The 18,941-nt window shown below is 32.0% G+C and overlaps 1 pseudogene; it reads left to right on the forward strand.

The window, feature by feature from the left end:
• Positions 1-2,634: 2,634 nt before the first annotated feature.
• Positions 2,635-3,430, forward strand: LOC113190774 (RNA-binding protein Musashi homolog 2 pseudogene; annotated as a pseudogene).
• The last annotated feature ends 15,511 nt before the right edge of the window (positions 3,431-18,941 follow it).

Raw genomic sequence — 18,941 nt, forward strand, 5'->3', positions numbered from 1 at the left:
AGGTTGGTATAAAAATAACCATAAATTAATATTGACCAGTATTCTATTTCATGTTATGTTGTTTCTCCCAGAGATGGTTCATGAATTTCCAAATGAATTTATATTTTTGTAAGAGTTAGAAAATGAGTAGGATATTTTAAGGTTAATGGCTGCCAGGTACTCACTAGTATGAAAGGGTGGAAGGCAAGAATGTCTTCTATTATTCTTAATTGAAATCAGAAAATCAGTTATCAATATGAACATATTATTGATAGAAAACTAAATAAGTAGATAGATGGGTGTATATGGAAACATACAAATATTTATGTGTGCCTATTCAAATAGTATTTACACAACTAAGCCAACTATAGTTTTGAAATGGGGTCGCTGACATCTCCACATTAAAGACAAAATGGGAAAAAAATATTTTTACCTAAAAACATATATGATGCCTCTTTTCAAGACTAGTAGTTTTGTATAACAAAATTCTTCCTGATAACAAGTAACAATTATTTGTAGTATGTTCAGTAAATTTTCAGAAACACCTGAAGCACTCAGGGATTAATTAAATATACTCTCAGAATTCTATTTTGATTTACTAATATAGATCTCTTAAGGGCAGAAGAGAAGTTTAAATTTATTGATAATAAAAATAAAAATAAATACCTATGAACCTACAGTAATAATAAATATCAAAGTATTATAATTATTACTTTGTTTTTTTACTAGAACCCAGAAAACATTTTCCAGGAAAGAAAGCAGAAATATAAACTTAATCTCTATAAATTAGATATATATCAATCCTTTAAATGGTTTAAAATAATATTTTATTTGAAAACATTCTGTTTTCTAATGAAATGTTATAAAACCAAATTAACTTTGTAAAGTTAAGTTCTTAATTAAACAAATCCACGAATGTGTTACTGGTATGAGTTCCAGTAGTCTGTATTACTAATGTAAGTATCCTGTGTAGCTTTTTCCTTAATAGACATAAAATGAGTTTTCTCTTTCAAGAACTTGAAATAATTACTTCCAATCTCCAATTTTCTTCTAAAATAGCATTTAAAAGATTAATGTGTAATTAGCAATGCCACAGTACTTGCTATAAACATATTCTCTGTGTTGCATATTTATTTTCACTTTCATTAGTATTTCTTCTCATTGCATTTTATCCTGTTTCTATTAAGTGGAATGAATTTAGGTTGTGACACAAACCTAAAAATAGTGTGACCCTTTTACTTGGGTTAGTGAGGAATGATGGCCTAGATATTTTAACATTGCTAACACATCATATTTTTAAAAGAAGTCTGGGTTGAGATCTGTATTAAGTGACATATCTGGTTTATCCTTTCTCATTGGGCTATTCATAACATCAATTAAAAAGTGTTCAAGTGAAAAACATCAATGACACAGAAAAACAAATATGCCCATTTAAAGTCAGAAAATCGTATTTTATTTAGCTCTCCAGATGATATAATGAATTGAATAATATATAAAGCAATTATATTCCCTGATCTATTGTCTAGAATGTTTATTTAAACTCTCAAGACCTAAATATATTGTTTTTTATTTGTTTTTAATTCATATTATGTTGATTTGATGAAAATTCAGAAGTAATGATGATGTACATTATTTATCCTAAAGAAAGGATATCTTAAGAACAAAGCTGCATCAGCATGAAGTCTAAAAATTTGGTATTTAGTCATGTAGAAAAACACAAAGATTAGCTCCAAAGAAAAAATAAAAATATGTTTTTCAGTTTAACAAATCAGACGCAGAAAATGCCAGCTGAAATGTGAATAGGAAGTAACATTTTTCACCAGGAAATGGTGCAACTGTAGAATGTCAGAAATACCTAAATATCCCATATTTGGAAGACTACTGATTTTTTTCTCACTGAGAGTATTTGCCTTCTAAACTCACAGATTGTTTGCTGTTTGCTATTATAACACTAAGGTATAATTATATATATATATATATATTTATATCCTTACATGGAGGATAAAAATCACTTTCATTTAGAGAAGCATCTCAATGTACAGCTCTGGTACAAAGTTGTGAATAAAAGATTTCAGGATCTGTAGTTCCACATGAGCCTTAGCTTTTTGGAATTTGCAAGGAGATATCACCTTGGGTTCATTTTTGCACGCCAGAGCTGGCTTCTTTACACACATGCTTTCCTGGTAAGTCAGCTTCATTTAAATTCAACCAAATTTGTCTCTTCTCCCAAACACCTGTGATAATTCCATCTTCTTCTGTATCTTTTAGGATTCCTCTTAGTGTCTCTGGTTCAGAATATCAATCATTGAATGAAATATGGGATATTTAGGTATTTCTGACATTCTACAGTTGCACTATTTCCTGGTCAGTAAACTTTAATTTTTCAATATTCGAGTTTGTTCCTGGTGGTCTTAACCAGATTGGCTAGGGCAAAAGTAGATTATTATTAATAAAAATAATATGAAAGTCACCTCGGGTAGCTTCCAAAGTGGTATTTTAAGTGATTGGTACAGAAAGAGGGAGAGAAAGCGCATAAGAATTTATAACATGCTGACCTTGGGGCTCTTAGCTGGTGGCCACTGGGATCACTATTGAGTTTGGTGTTTCATGGGACTAAAACTCCCATATGAAGGCACTAAGCACAACCCTGGTAAAATGTTTATAGGTGATCTGAGCTGGCAGACCTCACCAGATAGCTTTATAGACTTTTTTAGCAAATTTGGAGAAATTAGAGAATGCATGGTCATGAGAGATGGCACTACAAAATGTTTCAGAGGCCTCAGTCATGCCAGTTAATATATGCACCAAGTGTAGATAAAGTATTATGTCCACCCCACTATGAGTTAGATTCCAAGATGACTGACCCCAAACTTGCATTTCCTCCCAGAGTGCAATCCAAGATGATGACAACAACAAAGAAAGTATTTTTAGGCAGATTATCTGTGAACACAGTAGTGGAAGATGTGAAGCAATATTTTGAGTAGTTTGGCAAGGTAGAAGATGCAATGCTTCTGTTTGATAAATCCACCAGCAGGCGCAGAGGGTTTGGCTTCCTCACTTTGGAGAATGAATATGTTGTGGAGAAAGTTTGTGAGATTCATTTCTGTAAGATCCATAATAAAATGGTAAACCACAAGAAAAATCCACCCAAAGAAGCCATGTTGTTCCCACCTGGGACAAGAGTCCAGGCAGGGAACTGCCTTACACCATGGATGTGTTGCTAGTCCTCCTGGGGTTGAAGGGCTACCCCAGCTTTATGGAAATTTACAGTCGAGGCTACCCTGGACTTGCTCCTGGCTTCAGCTATCAGTTGTTCCCTGAATATTTGTTGATGTCACCAGACATAATTTTTTATCAACTAGCTCTTAGGAGAGGCATAGCAAATTGGGTTTTACCACAATTTCTAGAGAAAGAATGCAGTCTGGGCCTGGGTTACCCCTGCTGTTGCTGAAACCCTGTCCCTACTGCCTGTTTGAAAATTTCTTTTTCCTGTATTTAATTCTTAGAAAAGATATCATTCCTTCACTCTATTGTTAAAACTCATTCTCTAGTTCCCTCCCATTTGCATCTGTCTTCATTTTTACCAACTCCACCCCCAGCTCCCCAGAATATCATGAGGCCAAGGGAACTTCTTACAAACTGAGACTCTTCAGAAGTCTCAGGATCCAGGAAGAAGATGCCATTTTTTTAAAAAAAAATAATGACAAAACAGCTTGTCGGAACATTTCATGGGATGACCTCTAAAGTGCTAGTGACCCAGAGGGTTGTGGCTAGTGACGTGGAGCATCTGTGTTCTTTGGTAGACCATAGCAGAAGTGAGAACACACACAGACCCCTCCATGAAAACATGTGAGAACAACTGTTATAGGTTGTCTGAGTGTCTTTGTTGTTTGGGGCTAGTCTCTCAGTGACTGTCGCCATAATAAGCATCTGTCTGAGAAGAGACAGTAGGCTTACCCTGGCACTGCCATTTTTTGTGGATGCGGGCACCATTTTACACTAGAATTCTTCTCCCAGCTTCCTAGTCTTGTCTCCCTTCCCACGCTAGCCTTACCTTCCCTGATGGCACCACTGGCTTAGGCTTAGGAAGAGGGGAGGCATTGAGGGACACATCTCATGGTTGGTACCCCCTGATAGTCACCCCCAGAAGGATCTTTTCCCATGATTCTGACCCCGCCATGTCCCCCTTTGATGCACAAGCATTCTCTTGGAGTAAGAGTGTACAGCTCGGTTGGACCCCAAAGAGTCACCTCTTTGTGCTCCTAGTTTGTGGGAAGGGATCATGTGATTCCATTTGTTGCATCTGATGTGACCAAATCCCTACATTTAAATTTCTGTGTAATTGACAGTCATGTCCTTTGGCTCATGTCATTAAAGATGCTTGATGTAAAAATTGGTTAGTTAAGTTTAATTTTCCCACAGGCTTTTTCGTGAATATTTTTTGTTTGTGTGGATCACTTCCATACTTCTTATTTTGGTTTGCTACAAATTGCTTTGCTTTGTCAACTTGTCCTCATGTGCTTCCTCACAAACATTCCAGCCATGGTGAATTTTCTTCATCTCTGTGTATACTTCATCTGTGCTCATCCCTAATGGTGTTTTATTTTTTTTTTCCCTTATAAGCAACTGAGGTAGAAAAATAAATTGTATTGACCATGGGGAGGGGCGAGAATTCATAATATTATTAACTTAGGAAATGAAAAATATTTTCAAAATCACATGAAAAATGTATTTTTACTAGTGAGTAAAACAATAATTATAATACGTGACAGGAAGTTAAAAAAGGATATTAATTAGATATGTGGACATATGATAATCAATATTAAATATTATGTAATATTTAAGAATGTTGAAACATCTAAAAATTTTGACATATTTTGCTGAAAAGTATATGTGTTTATATCAATTGAAAGTACATAACATGTATCATGAATATTATTTGTATATATATGTTTTCTACTTTAATATTATTTATTACATTTTAGAACTAAATGATAACAAATGAAGCTTCCTAAACTATGTCTTTATTAATAGTTTAATAAAACCTCCTGTTTTAATATGTTGACCTAACAAAACCCGGGCAATATATAAAAACCATTGCCTCAAAATTAGAAAAAAGTAGAAGAAATTGTGGATCCTCCCTCCCCCATTTTTCTCTGTCATTTAAGTCACAAATTAATGGTTTTTATTTGTTCCTCATAAAACATGGTACATACCTGTTTCTATTTTACACTTCCAGTAAATCAAGATGACTAGGACTAAAGATTTACAGGTCTTGATTTTATGTGATAAAATCAAAGCAGTATGCAGGACTCTGTGGTTCACGCTTGTGATCCCAGCAATTTAGGAGGCTTAGGTAGGAGGATCTGAAGTTCAGGGGCAGCCTCAGCAACTTACATAAAAAATAAAAAGGACTGGAGCTGTGGTAGCCCAGTGGTGATGTGTTCCTGAGTTCAATTCTCAGGACCTAATACTTAAAATTTCAAAGAAAACATGATCAAAATGAAGATAAACACAGAGCTTATGCTGATAAATACAGGAGTTTGTATAGATTGTATTGAGGGCTAGGAAAACAGGTACTGATTTGTATATCAATGAAAAAAAGGATGGCTCTGATGAAGCTAAGAGGAAAAGAAGCAACTATGAAGTGAGTTGAAAGATATTCAGAAAAAAAAATTGCAGAGGGAATGAACAGAGGAGAGAGCCTAGGACACTTAGATTTATCCCCACTTTGAAGCCATGAATTCCTACTGGTCATGTAGAGAACCAGATTGATCTATTATATATGCCTTCTTGCAGCACCATAGGGGATTCTTGATACATTGTCCTAGTCAAGGAACTGTGCAGAATACTTAGGTAAATGCAGGTATGTACTTCTGGATAGTGACAACTTTGAAGCAGATCAAAAATTTAAACTTTCCAATGTACTTTATTTTTGTTATTTAGGTACTTTGAAATGTTTTATAAGAAAATAAAACATAAACGCATAAAAGCACAAAGAGAAGAGGTCCTCCATCCTATGTTTGGGAATGAAAAATTAAATCTGTGGCCACTATTCATGGGCAAAACCAAACGCTGTATTGGAGAGAGTCTTTGTCCAGTGTTATCCTTTCTTAATGAAATTCTCTGGCTTTGATACAGAGAGGGCTGGAGAAGCATCAGAGATTAGTGTCTTGAGTGAAATGCAGAGATATCTATCTATTTATCCATCCATTCATCCATTTACTTAACTCAGGTGAACTCTGGTGGCTGCTTTGAGAATAGTCTTTCTTGGGGGAGGAAGGGTAAATAAGTGATGAGTTGTTTCTGAATGAAATTAATGATTCAGAAATTCATGTGTTTTCTTCAAACTTCGGAGTATTATTTTGGAAGTGGAGGCTATGATATTTTTTAATAGATTGGATAGGTCTTGTAAGACAAACAGAAAGGTCCTGCAAGTCAAATATTTCCAAATAAGTATTACCAAATATGGCATTTTCCCTGTATGTAGTCTTACTCTTTCTATTATACATTCAAGAAAGAAAAACATGACTTGAAAAATGAAAGTGACGATGTCATTTATGAATGAATATGCAAATAATTAGTCCAAGACTTAGAAAATAAGTATCAATTGATGAGTAATTTAATTTCTAGAAGATATAAGAAATTGGATACACTTTTGAACATTTAAAAGTTATTATTGCTTTATCAAAATGAAGAATAAAATATTGCCAATATTCTCCTGCAGACATTACCACTCACTTTAAACACTTTAATTAATTGCTTACACTATTTAGACATTTAGGTCTAGATCACTATTCAAGTTTATGTTCAAATGTCTATATTCATATGCATATAAAGCATGTTAAAAAGTCTACCATATCATTTAAAATGTTCATAAACATTCTTTGGATTTCAATATTTTACTGAATGGAGATGTCTTAATTGACTTAATCTTGCTTTAAATGGATAATATTTATTTAATTACCAAAAACGATGTCAATTTCATCCTAGACATTAAAATTTTGTGTGCATTTATGATGACTTATTGTTAGTCCCTTGCTGCTAAAGAGATGAAATTGATGATATAAATATTTTCAAAGTGTTTTCCTTCTTACATATTTTACATATATGTATTTTCTCAGCAGGAATCAGTGAGCATGACACTAAACTCTATACTAGTTAATTATCTTTTTAAATTTTCTTTGCTAATTTAAATGAGGAAAATCGTCTTTTAATGTTTCAATTTACATGTCCTTAATTACTATTGCTGTTTAACATTTTTATTTGTGTTTTGTCCTTTCTATTTCCATAATGGTAAATTGTCTCTAAAAATCCTATACTTATATTATCTTAGAATGTTGTTACTTTATTTTGAAAGTATCCCAACAATCATACTTTAGATTTTGTTTACATTTAACTTTTTCTTTTCTTTTCTTTTCTTTTTTTTTTTGGTACTCAGATTGAAATCAGGGATGTTCTACCACTGAACTACATCCCCAGATGTTTTTATTTTTCACAAGCTTCATAATACCACCAGTGTTATGAAGAAAAGGAAAGTGTATCTCACAAAGACAAGGTGCTAAACTGGTGAATAAGTAGCAGTGTCTCTGAAAAATTGATAACTGAGCAAAAATATAAAGAATAATTAAAAAATAATCAGATGTAATAGGAGGAATTAGTGTTTCTAATCAGTGTATCATGTGACTAGAATGATAAGATTAAAAACTGGAGAAAAGGCCAGTGTGAGACTAGTGGTGCATATTTATTTGATTTTGGCAGGACATGCATCACCAAAGGCTTTGTTCTGTGGTAAATTGAAGTGACCATCAGTTAAGAATGATCTCCTAAGATTTGCATTGTGAGCACATCATTTAATCTTTAATCTTTAGAGAAAGTTTAGAGCTGATGGAAAGATACCAGTTTATGTGATTGTCCAGGCAAGATTCATTGTTAACTTGGACTAATAATATTTATACTTTTTATGCAGTATTTTTAAGACATCGGGAATTTTGTTCTGTAATCTTATATTCTATGATATTTTAGTGTGGTGCTTTTTCTCAATATTTCCCCATTTAAATATTCTGAATTATCAAATGTATCAATATGATTAATTGTATCCTTACAGGTGAGTGATTTTTTTTATTTAAAAATGCCTTAGTATTTTTTTAAAGTAAGCTTGTAATTTTAGAACAGCATTTAACTTACAGAAATATAGCAAAATAGTACAGGGAGTTGACTATCCACCCACCACATTCTTTTCCCTCTCTATTATGGTATATTTATTGGAAATAACCAGCCAATATTTACACATCTTTTATTTAGAGTGCCTTAGTTTTATACTAATGTCTTTTTTGTTAATATATCCTATTTAAGATACTGCACGCCTAAGTCATGTCTATTTTGGCTTCTGTACACTGTGACCACTTCATAGATTTTCCTGGTTTTTGATAAACCTAGTTTTGAGTAGTGCTAGTCACATATTTTGTAGAATATTTATCAATACAGTTTCATCTGATATTTTCATGTATTTATTAGAGCCATGAGGGGTCTTCTTGGTTGGAAAACTCAGAGTTAAATTGTCATTTCCCATACTTCATGTCATAGTTACAAAACACTAACACAAATCATAAGTACCTACTAGCTATGCATCATTGGTTCAAGGTGTGTTCATTGCTACTGAAATGTGTACTCTTTCTAGGCCCTCTTCACTGAGAATGCAAGGAACTAGGCATGTATATACTAACCCCTATATTTACATAATTTTAAATATTTATGTATATAAACATCTCTTTCAAGCTGAGTGTGAGTTTTCTATTGCCATATGTTTTAATCTGGCCATCTCTCTTGCTTACCTATAATATCTCTCTTCAATAGTGAATAATTTGACTCCCACCATCTGCCAGCCATTTGCTTAATTGTTCAATTCTGGTACATGAATTGTGCCTTTATAATTGCTAACCTACATCCAGTTTTAAGCTTTGTTATAATCACATCATTAAAAAGAATAATGAGCTTTCAGAAGAGTTTCTTCAACTGAAAGATACCTAGTATACAATTATCAATGCCATTAAAATTTGGAGGTAAACTCCCGCATATACAGCACCACTACCACTACCAGTGGTTAAATAGAATTTAATGGTTCAGAGCAAAATTGTCCCATTCCTGATCTTAAATAACATAAGCCAACCAAATTAAGGTCCAAAATCCAGTCAACTCATGGTGAGTAAATAATACCAAACATATCCATTAGTACTCAGAGGCCTACCAATTTCTGGCATACAATTAATTACAATTATACCTTTATTGCCTGTCACACTATATACAAGAAATCTATATCAGTAAACCTTTAGTGCTGGCATACCTATTACTGTATATATATGTGTGTATTCAATTTTTTTCATGTCAACTTTCATGCCTTTGAACTCCTAGTACTCTTATGCCTTCTGGATCTCATATTCCCCTCAAAACAAGAGCCTCCAATATCCACAAACAATTGTGTGAAGTCTTAGTTTTTCGCCTTCCACTAGCCAAAGCTAGGCTCTCTTCAGAGGATACTTCCTACAACTCTTAAACAAACCTCATACTAAGACTGGAAAGAAATTAAATTTCTTCTTAATTCCTATTTGCCTTTCCAGTTAAATCTCATTCACCCATACCTATGAACACCAAATTTCATGTCATCAAAATATAATTCAAAATCTCTCCTCTTTGCAGTAAAATACAGTTGGTCTGTCCACTATTCTTTACTCTGTAGGAGTGGTTCACTATAACTATTAGGAACTGTGATTCTGCCAGAATTCTTGTGATTCCTTTGTTATAATATCCCTTCCAAAACATTATTCTTTTTGAGGGGGGATTTTTAAAATTTGTACTAATTAGTTATACATGACAGTTGAATGTACTTTGACACATCATGCATACATAGAGTATAACTTCTCATTCTTCTGGTTGTACATGATGTAGAATCACACTAGTCATGTAGTTATATATGCACATAAGATAATAATGTCCTATTCATTCTACTATCATCCTTATACCCATATTCCCCCTCCCTTAAATCCCCTCTGCCTAATCCAAAGTACCTCTATTCTTCTTCCCTTCTCCTTCTTCCCACCCCTCATTGTGAATAAGCAGCCACATATCAGAGAAAACATTGGGTCTTCGGGTTTTCAGGATTGGATTGTTTTGCTTAGCATGGTATTCTCCAACTCTATCCATTTACCAGAAAATGCCACCATTTTATTCTTCTTAAGGATGATATATATATATATATATATATATATATATATATATATATACTTACACACACACACACACACACACACACACACACACCACATTTTTTATCCATTCATCTGTTGAAGGACACCTACATTGGTTCCACAGTTTAACTATTGTGAGTTGAGCTGCTCTTATAAATATTGATGTGGCTGTGTCACTGGAGTATGCTGATTATAAGTTCTTTGGGTATAAACTGAGGAGTGGGATAGCTGGGTCAACTTGTGGTTCCATTCCAAGTTTTCTGAGGATTCTCCAAACCACTTTCCATAATGGTTGCACCAATTTACAATCCCACCGGCAATGTATGATTTTATCTTTTCCCCCACATTCTTGCCAACACTTATTGTTACTTGTATTCCTGATGATTGCTATTCTTGGTTGAGTGAGATGAAATCAACATTATTCTTTAAAAGATTACTCTCCTCTCCTGTGAAATTCTTATTCTTCTTCCTTTCTCAGAAACTCACTTTCTGTTTCATCATCTTTCCATTAAAATAATTTATAATTTAACAAATTTATCATCTCAAAGATAATATTCTCTAAACATCATTGTCTAAACCCACCCCATCTTTCTGTACTCTCTCATCACTGTTTTAATTTCACTGGGGGATCTAGTTATTAATACTATTATTTCTCCATGTTACTTTCTAGCTTGGAATCCGAACCAATACTCTTAACTCTTCTTGTTGTCACACTGAAATCTCTGATTATTCAATGGCAGTTCTTTATTTCTTTATTCAAACTTAAAAATGTTATGATCCGGGATAAAATCATTTCTCTACTCTTTTTGTCACAAAATTGATATAGGCAATGATGGGTAAGAAAGAGCAATAACAAATGGAACGTGCATGCAAACACAAACACATATATACAAACATATAAATATACAAAATTACATGCTAGTTGTAATGTTTTAGATATAAATTGTCCACCAAAAGGTTTTCTGAGACAGGGCATGAACATTCACTGAACTCAATCCTAAGTACATAACTAATGGTAGCAAATACACTTGGCAATGACATATTTAGTACTACATTGACTATCCCTTCCCACTTTCCAAGAAATATTTTATAGTGTTTATATTTTGAATCTTTGAATAAAACTTTCTTTCTTGGATTTGACACACTTCTTTTTTCCCAAAGAAAATTAAATATTGAGAAAAGACCATTCTACAACTCTAATACTAGCATGCAACTCCATATGTTCGGTGCATTAATCCATTGGATGGCTTAATAATTTGAATAGATTACTGGTTAGTAACTAGGCAGGTCTGGTGAGGCTGGAGGAAGTAGGTCACTGGGATGTGACTTTGGGGATTATATATCTTGTTCTTGGCTCCTCTCCCTTTCTCTTTCAGCCATGAGATGAGTCATTCATCATAATGTTATGTATGTTTCACCACAGGCTCAAAGCAATAATCAGCTGATCATGGACTGAACCTCTGAATCTCTGAAGGTATTTTTGTCACAGCATTAAACAGTTAACTAATACATTGGTTTACTAATGAGGGCTTTCTTCTTTGTCAGTTTTACTCTATAGGTTGAACTGTGCTATAATATGTAACTATTATAATAGGTAAATATTCTTTTTTTGCTCTCTTTTTAAATCTTGATATATCCAAGTTTAATCTTCAGTTCTGATTTCTTGATATAAATACTAAAACAAATAATTTTAATTATTCATTTATAACATATGTAGCTATGGCATAACTGCCCTTGTATACAAGGTTTTAACTAAACATTGAAAGTTTAATATAGTTAAATTTACATTTTATTCAAAATGTTTTCTAATATATACTATGACTTTATGGGCCTTTGAATTATTTTAAATTGAATTTTTTCACACACACACACACACAGAGAGAGAGAGAGAGAGAGAGAGAGAGAGAGAGAGAGTTAGTTTGGAGTTTGGTTAATTTTATTAGTGAACATTTGAACATTTAACCTTTTATTTTGGGTATTGGCTTATGTCTCACCTTGTCTGCTATGAAAGAACTTCTTATAAATTACACTTAATTTTATAATTTTGTCTAATCTTGCTTTATAACACATTGGGAAATTTCACATATATTTCAGAAGAGTTTGTATGAGGCAATGGTTGTATTGATCAGAAATTATATAATTTGTGACAATTTTGTTGCATTTGGAACAAGGAAAGATGTGTAATAAAGTGTTTCACAATTATTATACATTCCATGGTTTCTCCATTTCTGTATTTATTTTTGGCAACATTTTCTCTTAATGGTGCAAAATTACAAATAATTAGCTCTGTATGAATTTACAATATTATCTTCTTAGTGCAGTGATTATCTCACCTTTATGCTGAGTCTTATTTTTCTCTATTAATGTTTCTTAATTCATATTTTATCTCATATTCATTTAACTTGCATTTAATTACCCATTCAGTGACATCTAAATACAATTCAGAACCAACATTTGTATACTAAATTTTTTCTTTTACTTTTCCTATTTGTCCATTATTCCAAATACTTTCCCATTTTTTGTGGTTTGGATCTGCAAAGTCCCCGAAGGCCTAGATGTTAAGGGCAGTGTGACTGGGAGGTGGTGGAATGTTTTAGAGTTTGAAGATAGTGGGACTCTAGCTACTTCCTCTTACTCTTTTTTTAATCCTTACTTACTTACTTTATTTACTTATTGTTTTTATTTTTAGTTATATATGACATTAGAGTATAATTTGACTTATTTTTACAAATATGGAGTCCATCTTATCCTAATTAGGATCCTAGTCTTGTGGTTATACATGATATAGAAACTTACTGTGTTGTATTCATGTGTGTACATAGGAAAACTATGTCAGAATCATTCCACTGTCTTTCCTATTCCTGTCCTTCATCCCTTAATAAACTTATATTCTTTCTCTTCCCATCCTATTCTGTGTTAACATCCACATATCAGAGAGAACATTCAACCTTCAACCATTGGTTTTTTGAGGTTGGCTTTTTTTCCCCTTAGCATAAGAGTCTCTAGAGGCATCAATTTGGGGGCAAATATAATAAAGTCTTTCTTTTTTTATTGTTTACTAATATTCCATTGCATGTATATACAACATTTTCTTTACACATGCTTCTGTTGTAGGGCACCTAGGTTAGTTCCAAATCTTGGCTACTGTGAGTTGAACTTCTGTAAACATTGATGTGACTTCTTCAAAGGAAAGGAAAACAATCAAGAAGAAACAACAAATGACCCCAATGGGCAAAGAAACTGAACAGACACTTCACAGAAGAAATACAAATGGTCAACAAATATATGAAAAACATTTTTTTCAACATCTCCAGCAATTAGAGAAGTGCAAATTAAAACTACACTGAAATTTTATGTCACCCTAGTGAGAATGGCAACAATCATGAATAAAAATATCAATAATCATTGGCAAGGATGTGCGGAAAAGGGTACACTTATCCATTGCTGCTGGTAGGACTGAAATTTGGTGCAACCGCTCTGGAAAGCAATGTGGAGTTGCCTCAGAAAATTTGGAATAAACGGATACAAATTTTGATGCAGTTATCCTACTTCTGGTATATACCCCTCTTGGTCTTTTTTTGCTGCCTGGACATGAAGTTAGCAGTTGCATCCTACCAGGTGATCCCCCAACATGTTGCACTGCCTTACCACAGATCTAAATGTAAAGGAGCCAACAGATCATGGACTGAAACGTCCAATATTGAGAACAAAAACAAAAACAACAAAAAAAAAAACCTTTGTTTGTTGATTATCTCAGGTATTTATTATATTGATGGAGAATTAACTAACACATTGTTTTAATAAATAGGCCCATTTTTGCTAGACTCAGATCAAACATTTATAGTATTCTTTTTTCAATATATTGTTGGTTTGACCTTCAGAATATATGTAGAATGTAGTTTCTTGCCACCTGACAGTTTTTCTCCCATGTTGTCTGCCATATTAATTATATCAATACTCACTTAACCAGTCTTCCAACTATAGACTTTGTCTCACAATAGTTTATTCTCAAAATTCATCATGCTCAAACTAATTCTCATTTAACTTTCCTACAAACTCTGAGTAAAGGTTAAAATTCTTTCTCTATAGTTGTGTTTTTCCTCTGAGTCCTTTTCACTCTTAAGACATGGTAGTATTTTTCTATAGGTGCAATGTTTTCATATGTGTGCATTTGTGTGTACATGTATTTATTGACTTCCTCACTTTATAATGTGAAAACTTTATAAAACATGAACAAGCAGTTTACTGATTTCATTAATTGATCTTCCATTAGTACAAGCAACAAAATCTGATACTAAAAATAAATGAATAAATAATGACCTATTAACCTTTATGTTCAAAGATGAAGATTCTTACTCAGGAGGGACTTATCAACTTCAGAAAATAAATTGATCTATAATTACGTTCTATACTGGTACATAGTACATGTTATTTATCATTTTTTATAATGGGCAATACAGATCTTTAAAAATATTCTTTGATTATTTGTTTAGGTATCAAAATAACATCAATAACATATTGTTCATTTTAAGATTACTTCTATATCTATTCAAAGATAATAAAAGTCATAAATAAGAGTATATTAAGTATAAAGAGAATGCTTTATAAGAAAGCCTTATTTTTGTAAAACAAACATAAATATATTTACTTGTAAGAACAATTAATTTGAAGACTTAGATTTAAAGTTGAAATGTTCAAAATTTGATGTAGTATTTCAAAATAAATTTGGAATCCAAGTGAATTAATCAAAATTATAAAATCAGAAACAAAAGGGAAATAAATGAACTTTCATTTACTGAATTATAATCAGAGAATATCTACAAAGCTTAAGATTAAAAATAAAACCAGAAAAAAAATTTTATATAAATACAATATACATGGGAGATTTTGAATCTTAAAATACGTTCTGATATCAAATACCAAGGAAAGTGTGTCTATATTATTTTATCCTTGATTTATTCTAAGATACATAGCTATTTTTCACAATAACTTATTTTATTTTTAGTCCTTATTGAAGATTACCCAGCTGGCAAAATTTTATAAGCCAAATTCAAGTTTCTTAATATTACTATTCATACATTCATCTTTTTGCCAAATATTTATTGATTGCACAGTAAGACTCAGACACTCAGATGCTAATATTTTTAAGATGAAGTATTGCATTGATATGGATTTATTTATGAATCCTTGAAGTATCACATTCAATTAAAATGAAAATGATTGAATTCTGTCTAGTACCAAAATCAAATGTGTATTAGTAATTTTAATTCAGTAAAATACTCATAAGAAAGACCTTCTTGGGGTGGTAGATAAGAAAGATAAAAGTTAATAATATTTAAACTAGTTCTTCAAAATGTATTATATCTCAATATCAAGAATATATAACCTCTTAGAAAAAAATAATTTCAAAGTTATGAAGGTGTAAAATTCATTATGCTTTTGTTTTCTTAAATAAATGAGCAAAGAAATAAAAGATAAGGGAGTCCAGAACATATTATAATTTGGGTTTTTATCCCACATGCAAATGTTAGTAGTGCTATGCAAAAAAAATGTGATCTTAAAATATGATTGTATTTTTTTAAAGGCAGACCTTTGATTTTAAAAGGCTATTCTTTCTGTTTATACCACTCATATTTTTTTCATATTATTTAATAAGTTGGCAAGAAGTCAGCAGTCCTGATAAGAACTACCCTGGGTTTAATACCACTACCACCTCTCCCCCATAATATAGTAGGTATATAAGTTTCATTGTACCATGTTTCTTTACCCAATCATCAAGTTTGTTTTAATTTTTTGGCCATGGAGAATACTACTATAGAGAATACTACTGCTATAAACATAGGAGTGCAAATGTCTCCTTGATATACTGGTTTCTTTTATTTTGGATATATATCCAAAGTGGTGAGATTGCTGGATCATATGGTAGTTACATTTTTAATTATTGAACAACGTCCACAGTGCTTTAAAAATTAGCTGTGCTAATTTGCATTCCCTTCAACAATGTACAAGGGCTTCCTTTTCTTCATATTCTCCTTTTCTTCATATTCATATATTATGTTGTATAATTTTCAAAATCAAAAGAAAAACACTTTTAAAAGTTTTTATCAGAGATAAATTGTAAATATTTCAGGAGAAAAGTATGTATACTATGATTTGAACATTACAAAACTTATACATTGCATTATCATATGGTACCCCATTCATATTTACACATTTTTGTGTCAGTTGAAGTAAAAAATAAGTACAGATGGCTTTAAGTATGATCTACATTGTGCATACTGAAAAGGGCATTCATATCCTTCAAACTCATCTGTGTCTTGCACTAGTCAACAATGGTGAGAAAGAAATGATTGTGTCCTAAACAGTTCTATGGAAGAGAACCTGACAAAGACTATCATAAAAATGATTAAAAATGTCTAATTCCCAAAATACAGAACCATACCATAAAATAGATTTCACAATTAAGTTCAACACTTGAACATCAAAATTAGACAAATGGGATAGTGACAATTACATATATAAATGTAATATATAAATATATAGGAAATAAATGAACTTTCATTTACTGAATTATAATCATTTTATATATATATATATATAAAGTCAATGTGACAATTACATATATATATAAAACTTATACTGTCTATTTCAAACACCTAAAACAAAATATGAGCATTTACCTGTCCTCTAAACTTTGGAAAATGTTTCTGAGATGTTACTCTCTGAAAGATCAGATACCATTTAGATTAGAAAAACTATCAAAACAAAACAAAGAACAACAGAAAAACACAAAACTTAGACTATTTCAAACACGTAACAGGAAAAATAAAATAACCCCATCCTACTATTAACCATTAGATAATGAGGTTCACTTTGGTGTTCTTTCTTATGGAGATTAAAGTATCTAGCCTTTCCCCATTTATCTCAAGAGTCTCAATATCCTCTGTTGGATATACTCTGTTGGACATCCTACATCATATTATAAGAGAAAGAGCATGAAAAAACTTGTAGGAAGATTTTATTGTTTGAAATAGTCTGATTAGTGACTGTATTGTCTCTATTACTCTATATTGATTAAAATTTATTCACATGATAATACCAGGAACAAAGATGTTTGAAGGTTGGTCTATCTTTGCAGGTAGGTAGAAGAAAATTTTCTGTGGGTCCATATGTGTCTCTATTTCTCACCTCATTTCTCTCCACGTGGTCACAAAGATATTGCCTCTTTCAGCCATGAAACAGACAATTGACCTTCCCCAAGAGAAGTGATACAAAGTTCCATCAGTTGCATTCAAGTGAGAGTCCAGGATCTACTAGTGATCTGAAGACTTTTACATGATGTATTCATGTAACTTCTTTGGTCTTGTGGTTTGAGATATAAATAAAATTGTTTATCTTTCATTCTAAGTCCCATCCCTGCATATAGTCCCTGTACAATAGAGGAATGGAAATATAAATTCCATAAAACATATCAAAAGCTCCCCCTTGAAAAATCAGAATAAAAACCAAGAAAAATTAAATGATCATCTTGGGATTGTTGATATAAATTATTTGATAAATACATAACTTTACTCCCTTGCAAGGATTCCTTTGTTCATTGATCTCATATCTTTTAAAATGTAACTTGAAGAGAGTCAAAAATTGATGCCAGTTGGATCAAATCTAGGCTGACCCATTTTTTTGCAAATAATCTGTGAATATTTTCTCATAATATTACTCTCTGTGTATACAACATTCTGTATCCATGTTTCCACAACTATAGATTCAACCAACCATGGATCAAAAACACTAGAAATAAATTTGCTTCTGTACTGAGCATATACATTTTTCTTTCCTAATCCATAAATTATTCAACATAACCATTATTTACAGAATATTTACATTATGTTATTTAAAAAATAATTTAGAGAAGATTTAAAGAACACAGGAATTTGTGTGTAGTTATATGTGAACACTATGCAATTTTATATATGGGAATTGTGCATTTTGGTATCTAAGCATCCCCTGGAATCAATCCCACAGAATATTGAGGAATGACAACCAATACCTGCCTTGCATATTATAGATGTTCACCTATCATTGATGCATATTTGGAAATATTAATAAAGTTGTTTTAAAACCCCCAAAACTTGTAATGTATGTATCTTTTATCTTTTGTGGCTTGCATTTTCTCCAGCAATGCAATTCATCTAAAAAATTAACAGCCATCTTGTCAACTATGCTTTTCTTGTCAGTTCTATATGATAGTCAACTCATAAAGTTCTTCACTAGATATAATTCTTAATCTGATTTAGTTAATTGATTATTTACCCTATGCCTTGATCTTTCAACTTAATAGTTACAGTAATAAAACTATTTGAAACAGTAGGCTGGATGAGAAGGCAAAATGCCACTAAATTAATTTTTGTCCAATTTTTTTCTAATTTTATGGTCCAAAATCTTAATTTCTCCTGTCCCCACTCAATGTTTATGATCATTCTCATGCATTGGAAAACTTAACTTGAAGGGATTGAAAAATTAGTGCCAGCTGGACCAAATCTAAGCTTACCCATTTTTTGTGAATATTCTGTAAATATTTTCTCATTATAATAGTAAATTTTAAAAATTGTGACATAGACTGTATGGCATGCAAACATAAAACATTTGCTTTCTGATCCTATCCAAATAGCTGACTCTTAGCCAACTCACTGAGTTGCCAATATTAGTTCCAATACTTCA

This window comes from Urocitellus parryii, chromosome 2 (assembly GCF_045843805.1).
Source record: "Urocitellus parryii isolate mUroPar1 chromosome 2, mUroPar1.hap1, whole genome shotgun sequence".
In the NCBI taxonomy this organism is placed as follows: Eukaryota; Metazoa; Chordata; class Mammalia; order Rodentia; family Sciuridae; genus Urocitellus; species Urocitellus parryii.